We start from the raw sequence: 8736 nt of genomic DNA, 5'->3' as shown, positions 1-8736 counted from the left end.
ATAGAAAAATACAATTTGTAAATAAGGAAGATCTATATATAACCATATAAAGCAATATCATATAGATCTTGGTTGGGGGAGATTTTTAGGTGCAAATACTAATACTAGTTAATAGCAAGGGGGGGAAGCAATATATGTAAAAAGTTTAAACTAGTGAGCAACACAATGTTACACATTTAAACTAACAACAAGTCAGGAAGAGATAGTGGGAAACTCATCAAATGATAATAGCTAACCCAATTAAAGCTTTCAATGTGTGAAGGCCTTGGAATGTCCGGGATGTCTCAAGATAAGAATGTCTATTAACACATGTAAAATAAGGGTGAGGGTCCAGGGGATGAGGCGGTCGGAAGATTGTGCGTCTGAGACCCCCAATCAATGGGAGATCAGGCTAGGGAAAAGGTGACGGGCAAAGGGATGACCTATAGATTGTGAACCCACCTATCTCGGGGCAGGAAAGAGCAACCAAAGAATGTATATAAGGGTCCGAACAAAGGAAAAGGGTGTGGCATCTCTCCTTTCGATCAGACTCTGCGTAGCCTGGTCGAGGTGCCCACCGCGCTTTGCAAACCGCTCAATAAAGTAAGTTCCTTTTCAGAACTCTCTGGTCCAGTTTTCGTGATTTTTATATCCAACAGAAGGAAGGAAGGAAGGAAGGAAGGAAGGAAGGAAGGAAGGAAGGAAGGAAGGAAGGAAGGAAGGAAGGAAGGAAGGAAGGAAGAAGGAAGGAAGAAGGAAGGAAGGAAGGGGAAGGAGAAAGAGAGAAGGGAGAAGGGAGAAGGGAGGGAGAGAGGAAAGAAGGAAGAGAGAGGAAGGGAGGAAGGATGGATGGATGGAAAGAAGGAAGGAAGGGAGAGGAAGGAGAAAGGCGAAGGGAAGGAAGGTGAAAGAAAGAAAAGAGGAAGGAAGGAAGGAGAAACACAGAACAGAGGGGGAGAGAGAGGAAAGAAGGATGGATGGATGGATGGAAGGAAGGAAGGAAGAGAGAGGAAGGAAAAAGGCAAAGGGAAGGAAGGAAGGTGAAAGAAGGAAGAGAGGAAGGAAGGGAAAAAGTAAGTAAGGGGAAGGAGAAAGGCAGACGGGAGGGAGAGAGAGAGGAAAGAAGGAAGAGAGAGGAAGGGAGGAAGGAAAGAAGGAAGAAAGGGAGGGAGGGAAGGAGGGGGAAGGGGAAGGCAAGAAGGAAGGACTAGCATAGCAGGACTAGCAATCAATTCTGGCATCATGGCAACCCCCCCCCCCCCCCGCCGCGAATGCCACTTCAGGCGCCGCCAATCACGTGGCCAATGCAGGCGCGCCCACACCAAAATAACCCTCCTGCTGCGCCGCCTTACCCGCTTTCTCCTTCTGGGAGGAAGATGGGGGTGGCTGGGGGAGGAATTCTACTTCGAGCTGCTGCCGTTTGATTGGCTGCCGCTGTAAACTTTGCAAGTTGCCGGGGTAACCATCCGAAGAGCGCCTTCTACGAGATCATCCGGCCGGCCTCCCCGCGTGGATTCCTTCTTCTTTTTAACGGGAGAACGGCTCCCTCTTGTGTCTCCGTTTGGGAACTGCAGAAAGGCACGGGCTGATAAAAACTACTCTGTAATTTGCTGTTTAAAAATAGTTATTCCTTTTTTTCTCTCTATATATATTACAGTGACCATACTTTCTGGGGAAAAATAAAGGACAAACCTGAAAAAGGGGCAAATTTAAAAGAGGTTCATAAGGATAAAAAAAATCAATTTGTTATGTTGATAACTTTGCTTTACAAAGGAAAATTCAAGATCAAAACCAAGGAAGTAATTACATTAAATATATCTAAAGGACAGCATTCTGAAATAAAGGACTGTCCTATGTCATAAAGGACATATAGTCATTGATCTCTGTATATGTATTCTAATATTGTTGATTCGTTTAGTCGCTTCCAACTCTTTGTGACTTCATGGACCAGCCCACGCCAGAGCTTCCTGTCGCTCATCAACACCCACAGCTCCCCCAGGGACGAGTCCGTCACCTCTAGAATATCATCCATCCACCTTGCCCTCGGTCGGCCCCTCTTCCTTTTGCCCTCCACTCTCCCTGGCATCAGCATCTTCTCCAGGGTGTCCTGTCTTCTCATTGTGTGGCCAAAGTATTTCAGTTTTGCCTTTAATATCATTCCCTCAAGTGAGCAGTCTGGCTTGATTTCCTGGAGGATGGACTGGTTTGATCTTCTTGCAGTCCAAGGCACTCTCAGAATTTTCCTCCAACACCACAGTTCAAAAGCATCGATCTTCCTTCTCTCAGCCTTCCTTATGGTCCAGCTCTCACAGCCATATGTTACTACTGGGAATACCATTGCTTTAACGATGCGGACCTTTGTTGTCAGTGTGATGTCTCTGCTCTTAACTATTTTATCGAGATTTGTCATTGCTCTTCTCCCAAGGATTAAGCATCTTCTGATTTCCTGACTGCAGTCAGCATCTGCAGTCATCTTCGCACCTAGAAATACAAAGTCTTTCACTGCTTCTACATTTTCTCCCTCTATGTGCCAGTTATCAATCAAGCCGGTTGCCATAATCTTGGTTTTTTTGAGGTTTAGCTGCAAGCCAGCTTTTGCACTTTCTTTTTTCACCTTCTTCATAAGGCTGCTCAGTTCCTCTTCGCTTTCAGCCATCAAAGTGGTATCATCTGCATATCTGAGATTGTTAATGTTTCTTCCAGCGATTTTAACTCCAGCCTTGGATTCCTCAAGCCCAGCTTGTCGCATGATGTGTTCTGCGTACAAGTTGAATAGGTAGGGTGAGAGTATACAGCCCTGCCGTACTCCTTTCCCAATCTTAAACCAGTCAGTTGTTCCAATATGCCTATTGCCATGAGCACCGTTGAGCTGAATGCATCAGCACAACGGCACACATAACAATACCATGGAAACAAGAGCAAGGGATTAAAAGATAAGCAAAGCGACGCACAACAGACACAGACCCCGAGGAGAAGGGAACGACCCTGGCCAGAAAATCCAGTCAAGAGAACACAAAGGGGGAAGAAAGAGCGACAAAGACAGGGCGGATCACGAGGCACGCCTGGAGCTGTCAGCAGGAACGCAAAGGATATCGCCCAGCTGAAAGCAATCACCGGCCGGAGGAAGAAGACGATTACGAGAGAAGCCCGGGGCACCAGCAGGGGCCCCGCGACCCCTCACCTACCGGCAACGAAGCATACAGGACTTGGGGGGATGACACAACCCAAGGTGGGGGGGGGCGCTGACCAACGCGGGCTATTTAAACCCCGTACCGGCGCGCTCCCTTCACTCTCAGCTTTTTCTAGCTATGCACTATGCTGAAATAAACCAGAACCTGATCTTCCCTAAATTAGTGTCTGTGTTTTACTCAGTAGTAGGCAGCGCATGACATAAAGCTGTGAGTCCTAAACTCAGCCTCGCCAAGCCCCACCGGACAAAAACAAGCCGTGGGAGGAACAGACGGCGAGAAGAACACAAGCAGAGAGCGATGGAGCCGACGCATCGCAGCCAGGACAGGCAAGTCGTACGGCGAGAGGTGGAGGAGAACCGACAGAGGCCAGAGGCAACGCGGACCCCAGGAGCCACGGACACCCTCCCGGCCCATCCCGAGCCTCAGCCCCACCCCCGGAGGGAGGCGGAGGCGACCCGACCACGGGAGGGAGCAACATACCTCCCGAGACCCGCGGAGACCTCCCCGCCCCACATCGCACCCCAGCCACAGGCGTGGAGCTTCAGCCCAACTGCAAGAAACGCGGTGGAGGACGGAGGGACGAACCAGCCGATTCGCTCCCAAGCCAAGGGAGCTGACCAGTGGACGGAAACGCCTGACCCCCACCGGTGGCCCAACTACGCGGAGACGCCGACCGGTCCGATCACAGCTGCGGCGCGGACCTTGGACCGAGAAACGCAAGCCAGACTCACGGCCATGGAAGCCCAACTAAGGGACCTCGGGACCATGCTGCAGTCGTTGATGTCCTCCATGCCTCACATGACCATACCCGCGCAGGTACACACCGTTATTCAAACCCCGAGCGGGTCTTGGCACCCCCATAGGCCAAATGCTAACAGGCAAGCTTCCCCGGCAGAAGAAGCCATGGGATGGGACGCGAGGAGAGGGGATCCACCGAACACCAGGGCCCCAAAGGACTTCCCCATTTCCTTCGATGGGAACCCCACGAAGCTGTCGTTTTTCATCACGAAAGCCAGGGAGTTCATGGGGCGGCACGGACACTCCTTTGACTCCGAAGCGGACAAAATCGCAGTTATGGCGATCAAGTTGCAAGACAGGGTGGCGGACTGGTACGTCCAAACGTACGAGTCCAATTCCCCAGCCCTCTCTGACTTCCATGCCTTCATCACAGAGATGAAGCACTATTTTGAGGACCCGCTAGCCAAGGAGAGGGTTAAAAGTGCGCTTCAAGCCCTCAAACAGGACGCACGAACTGTTGCGGACTACGCCCTCGAATTTAAAGCCCTCGCAGGGAAGATTAACGACTGGTCCGAGACTACCCTGATAGAGATGTTCAAAAGGGGCCTCAGCCACGAGGTACTCCAATGGGCACTCTACCGGGATGACCCGGAGACACTGCAAGGCTGGATCTACCTAGCGGGGAGAGCGGAACACGCTCATCGCACTTTCTTAATGACGACGGCAGAGGACAAAACAAGCAACAGCCCAAAGGTACCCGCGCCACACTTGGGGCCGGCCGGTCCCACATACCAAAAGAAGAAGTTTGCTCGCGGACCCTGCGCGAAGTGCGGGAAAATGGGGCACAAAGCGGCAGACTGCTTCTCCAACAGAATGCCAACTAGCGCTCCCAAACCCGCACTGAAAACGACGTTCAAACCAACTAACCCACTGCCGCCGCCCCACCGCTGGATGACCGGAGCCACAGCAACACCGGACGAAGACTTGGATGCTTACTTGGCGGGGGAGGATGTCGAAGTCCCAGACTGGCTGGCGGGAAACGCTCCCCACCTGCCTTAAAATGCGCCACGAGGCAGGCGGTGGGACAGGGGCGCGAAACACATAGACAGAGCGATGAAAGCTCCGTAATAATGGGGACAATCAGGCTTTCCTTCGGCACCAGAGCCACCACGGCTGCGGCGCTAGTGGACTCGGGGTGCTCCAAGAACCTGATCCACCCCGACATCGTTGCCAAGCTCGACCTGCCTTGCCTCCCCCTCCCCACACCGCTGGCTTTCCACCAACTGGACGGCTCAACAGCGGGAGGGAAACCAGCCACGACGCAGACCGAGCCTGTCACCCTGCAAATGGGCACCCACACCGAGCGAACATCTTTTGTGGTAACCCACATATGGCGACCCATCATAGTACTAGGAATACCGTGGCTCGCGACCAACAACCCGCGCATTAGCTGGAAGACCCGCACCTTCCAATTCGACGACGGCGCGTACCAGGCGCCAGTTCCGGCGGGCAGGATCAACCCCACAGTGGGATGGGCAGAGGCAGTAGCCCAGGACAACACAGCATCCCCAGAAGAACTACCTGAACAATATGCTGATTTCTCAGAGGTCTTCGGGGAAGAGGAGGCGGACCAACTACCCCCCCACCGCAAGACGGACTGTAGAATTGAGCTGCTTCCCGATGTCCCCTTACCCAGGCCGAAGATTTACTCGATGATCCCGAAGGAGATGACAACCCTCCGGGAGTTCATCGATAAAAACCTGGCTAGGAGTTTCATAGAGCCAGCATGCTCACCGGTCGGAGCACCCGTCCTCTTCCGAGAGAAAAAAGACGGCACCTTATGGCTCTGCACCGACTACCGGGGCCTCAATGTGGCGTCCCTATCCAATAAATACCCCCTACCCCTCGTGAAAGACATGCTCGCCCACCTGTCCACGGGAAGAGTATTCTCCAAACTGGACCTCCACGAGGCATATTACAGGATCCGAATCAGGGAGGGGGACGAGTGGAAAACAGCATTCAACTGCTCCCTAGGCGCCTTTCAGTACAAGGTACTGCCATTCGGATTAGCGGGGGCCCCGGGAGTGTTCATGCAGCTCATCAATGAGGTACTGCATGAACACCTGTTCAAAGGGGTACTAGTTTACATAGATTACATCCTCATCTACACCCAGATGCATGAAGAACACGTAACCCTACTCAGGCAAGTCCTCGAAAAGCTAAGAAGGGCGAAGCTCTATGCCAAACTATCTAAGTGCGAATTCCATAAAGCACACCTAGACTACCTGGGGAACCGAATCTCCGGCGAGGGCATAGAAATGGACCCTGCAAAAGTCGAGGCAGTGGTGAATTGGGAACGCCCACATAACAGGCGCCAACTTCAAAGCTTCCTCAGCTTCGCGAACTTCTACAGGTCATTCGCACGGGGGTTCGCGGAGATAGCCCTCCCCCTAACAGACCTCCTCAAAACTAAAGGGGTTGGGGACACACGGTGAGCCAAGAACCCAGGGACAGTACTAAACTGGACTCCCGCGTGTCAGACAGCGTTCAACAGACTGAAAGCGCTGTTCACAACGGAGCCAATCCTCGCACATCCGGACCCAGAACAGCCATTCGTGGTCCAAGCCGACGCCTCAGACTTCTCCCTGGGGGCCATACTGCTCCAAAAGGACCCTGCAGGAACCCTGAAACCATGCGCCTACCTGTCAAGGAAATTCTCGGAGATGGAAAGGCGCTGGCACGTATGGGAGAAGGAGGTGTTCGTGGTAAAATGGGCGCTAGAAACATGGAGGCATCTACTGGAAGGAGCCACCCAACCTTTCGAGGTCTGGACAGACCACCGGAACCTCGAGGCCCTCCAGACTCCCAGACGCCTCAGCCCGAAACAGGACAGATGGGCCCAATTCTTCAGCTGCTTTAACTTTCAACTGAAGTTCATACCGGGCAAAAAGAGCTTCCTGGCTGATGCCCTCTCCCGACTGCCCCAAGACGAAGAGCCCGTCCCAGATATGATTGGGACGGTCCTATCCGCCTCCCAGCTGGGAATGGCAGTGACCACCCGAAGCAGCGCTCAGAAACAGCTCAACCCCACGTCTCAACTGATGGCAAGCCAACCAGCGACCAGACGGCGCCACCTGCGACTGCCAGGAGGGATACGCACGGACCTCACCGCCGCCCTCAAAACCGACCCCTGGCTACTAGCAAACCCCGACAAGGTGACAATGGAACAGGACTTAGCATGGGGGGAAGGCAGAATATATGTCCCGGATTCGCAGCACCAGGCAATCCTGCGCAGTTCACACGACAGCAAACAAGCGGGACACTTTGGGTTTCTAAAGACCCTGCACCTAACACGATGACAGTTCTGGTGGCCCGCATTGAGACGGGACGTTAAGGCCTACGTAGCATCCTGCCTGATATGCGCAATGGCCAAACGGGCACTGGGAAAACCTCCGGGACTACTACAAACGGTGGCGGAGCCCTCCCGACCATGGGAGGAAATCTCCATGGATTTTATAGTAGATCTACCACCCAGCCAGAAGAAAACAACCATTTGGGTGGTGAAAGACTACTTTTCTAAACAGGCACACTTCATCCCCTGCTCATCAGTCCCATTCGCCCAGCAGCTGGCTAAACTTTTCCTCGTACACGTGTACAGGTTACACGGATGCCCCGTACGCGTGGTGACCGACAGGGGCACACAATTCACCTCAAAATTCTGGCGGGCTTTTCTAAAACTGATTGGGACCCAACAAGCCCTATCCACAGCCTGGCATCCCCAGACGGACGGAGCCACGGAGATCCTCAATGCCACACTAGAACAATTCCTACGCTCATATACCAATTACCACCAAGACGACTGGGTCGACCTGCTTCCGTTTGCAGAAGTCGCCTACAATAACGCCATTCACACGAGTACAGGGAAAACCCCGTTCGAAGTAGTCTCTGGGCATGAGTTCGTACCCATACCGGAGCTACCGCAACCCCCGGGACCCCAAGTGGGCACAGGCGACTGGGGACGGAAGATAGCGGAATCATGGCCAGTAATCACGGCAGCGCTGAAGGAAGCACAGTCCGCCTATAAAGAACAGGCCGACAAGCACCGGCGCCAGCAACCGACATTCCAGGTAGGGGATATGGTCTACCTTTCCACCAAATTCATGAAATCACCTCAACCCTCGAAGAAACTGGGGCCTAAGTATATCGGGCCGCTTCGAGTAACACAAATAGTGAACCCGGTGGCAGTACGCCTGGACCTGCCGCACAATCTAAGGAGACTCCACCCGGTATTCCACAGCAGCCTCCTGAAACCAGCAACCACCTCCCGATGGCACCCAAGCACGCCTCTGCCCTCCCCAGTGATGATCGACGGCCAACAACATTTCGAGGTAAAAGAAATACTCGATTCCCGCCGTCAACGGGGCACACTATACTATTTAGTAAAATGGAAACACTTCCCCCACCCAGAATGGGTGGCGGCTCAACACGTTAAGGCACCGGACCTGACCTGAGCATTCCACACGACGTACCCCGACAAACCAAAGGGGCGCCCAGCCGAACCGGCCCCTTAGGACACACTTCCCCCCTCGGGCCTCCCCCCCCCACGTCGCCCCCAGGGGAAGGGACCCCCCAAGCCTGCGACTTGAGTAGACCTCCTCCCCCCTGAGACTCACCCTCCCCCCACCCTCTCCGGGCCCATTGGGGAGGGAAGTTTGGTCATAGGTGCATCGCCAGAGGGCAAATGGCCAGGATGCACACATGACAACACGACGAACATCAAAACAAAACAATCAACAAAACAAAAAGATAAGGATCCTACCTGGAGTTG

Source organism: Candoia aspera, chromosome 5 (genome assembly GCF_035149785.1).
Source record: "Candoia aspera isolate rCanAsp1 chromosome 5, rCanAsp1.hap2, whole genome shotgun sequence".
NCBI lineage: Eukaryota > Metazoa > Chordata > Lepidosauria > Squamata > Boidae > Candoia > Candoia aspera.
The sequence above is the reverse complement of the archived record's forward strand: the minus strand, read 5'-3'. Positions refer to the sequence as shown.